Source organism: Procambarus clarkii, chromosome 41, assembly GCF_040958095.1.
Source record: "Procambarus clarkii isolate CNS0578487 chromosome 41, FALCON_Pclarkii_2.0, whole genome shotgun sequence".
In the NCBI taxonomy this organism is placed as follows: domain Eukaryota; kingdom Metazoa; phylum Arthropoda; class Malacostraca; order Decapoda; family Cambaridae; genus Procambarus; species Procambarus clarkii.
Genome location: NC_091190.1, coordinates 17,746,745 through 17,749,244, shown reverse-complemented (window position 1 = coordinate 17,749,244; position 2,500 = coordinate 17,746,745).

Here is a 2,500-nt window from a genome sequence, read left to right as displayed (position 1 = left end):
GATAATCAAGACCTCTCAAGACCAATAATCCTGAGAATAAGTCATAGCATCATTAACGATTTCACATTAATAATTTGCATAATTATTAATTAAATTACTTAAAGGTGTGATATAGTAACCATATTTGTAATTTGAAAGAAAATATAAAAATATTGCTTAATACAATAAGAAAATTATAATTATTTTAAACCTAAACAATAGAATCAATTTGGGTAATATTAATAAAATAATCATTTTTTTTACTCTAAACAATAAAGTAAGTTTTGGGTAATATATAAAAAATTTATATATAAAATAAATTATATCGTAAGTTAGTAAAAATTCAATATATCCGGAAAAAATATATATAAAAATATTCAGCATTTTAGGCAATAAATTTGGTGTTGGAAATGGCTTCCACAACTTTTTTTTTTCACTATGTTACATTTGTTGATTACCCTCAGTATCTTGCATGTTGTGATCATGTCCAATCTGTTTCTTCTGTCCTGTAGGGTTGTGAGATGGCAGGTTGTGTAAATGCTGTTGTTTGGCAGCATTTATGTGTGCCTCCGGTGGTAGTGTTGAAAATCTATCCTACCTTTCTATCTATCCATCTATCTATCTATCTATCTATCTATCTATCTATCTATCTATCTATCTATCTATCTATCTATCTATGAAATTCTATCCTATCTACATTTCTTTCCGATTCCTGTAGCTGCTTTAACCCCTGAAAGTGTAGATGCCTATTGGTGTCGTCTTTTTCATTTTTTCTTTTTCTTCATTACTTTACAAATGTTGGGATTGAATTCCAACAACCACTTCTTTTGGTTTGTTTTTTTTTTTTTTGCCTGCAACTGGAGTTTGCCAAAGTCTTCCTGTGAGTGCCTGCAGTCATCCTGATTTTCACATTCTTACATCAGCTTTGCATCATCTGGAAACATTAACACATACAAGCTCACTCCCTCGAGTGAGGAGTTCACATAAGTTAGCAACAGCAGCGGTCCCAGAACCAAGCCTTGTAGGACCCCACTTGATTCAGGCGTCTAATATACAAGTCTTTAAGATACGCATATACGATATGGGGAGCCGGGCTACCGAGCGGACAGCACGCTGGGCTTGTGATCCTGTGGTCCTGGGTTCGATCCCAGGACCACAGGGATCGAGAAACAATGGGCAGAGTTTCTTTCACCCTATGCCCCTGTTACCTAGCAGTAAATAGGTATCTGGGTGTTAGTCAGCTGTCCGGCCTGCTTCCTGGGGGTGGAGGCCTGGTCAAGGACCGGGCCGCGGGGACACTAAAGCCCCGAAATCATCTCAAGATAACCTCAAGATAACGGTGGCACTACTGTTTAATAATGGCTAAATATCCTCAGTTTTATTAGTGAAATAGAGTGAAATTAAAATTAAACTTGAAGAAACAAATAAATAAAAAATAATAAAATAATAGAAGAAACGGATAATAATAAAGAGTAAGAAGAGAAATGAAATAAACACATCAGCAAGACGGTACATATCACAGCCCGTCCTCATCAACAAAGGCCAAATACTCGTTAATCCAGCCGCCAAATATCCCCTTGTTTACAATTATAAAACGTTTAACAAATGACTCGCAACTGATAACATTTGAACGTGTCTCGAACATTGCTTCGCTGACTTCCTCGATCCTGTTCGAATCGTAACCCTGAATCGAATCGCAATGCTTCACACATGTTCGACAAATCAGCCCGTCCTCCAAACAAAGATCCAAAAGTGATTCCATCCACCCGCCAAACCCCCTGTTTATGAATGAAAAGCGGTTTACACACGACTCACAACTGATTTCGTTCGAACACTTCCGGAACAAGTGCTTCACTGACGAGTTTTGTTCGAACCACAACGCTATAAATGCTTCACCCACGTACTACAAATACAAATAATCGCCAACCGAACCTAAATACCTAACCTAACCTAACCTATATATGCACAATATGCTAATATATTATAATACTAATTTATATTTGAGAAAATTCTTGTTTTGAATGAACAGCAAGTTAAAAGTTATGAATGCGTCTGTAGGGTCGACCGCTGGATGTAATGGACTTGAGTCGAGGACGAGTTGCGACAAATACAAAATAATTACCAACAGAAGCCCCAAAAAAACCTAAACAAACAAATTTTATCCCAAACTATACACACAATTTGAAAGTAAAATAATATCAATCTATATAGGAAAAGTTACCGATTTTGAATACGTTACAATTGACGAATGAGAATAAGGGGGGGTCGGCCGTTGCATGGACTCGCACAGCCAGAGGAAACAAGTGACCACAGCCTGAAGCCCTCACGAAGACACCGGGGCAGGGTAAGACACCGGGGCAGGGTAAGACACCGGGGCAGGGTAGGGGGGCGGTGGAGTGTGTACATCAGCCTGCGATCTGATCTTCCTATGGGACATGGTTGGGGAGAGGTCAGCCTAGAGTCTACGCAGAGACATCGCGCGCGTGGAACGAGCCCAAAATACGAAGAGATAAACGCCAGA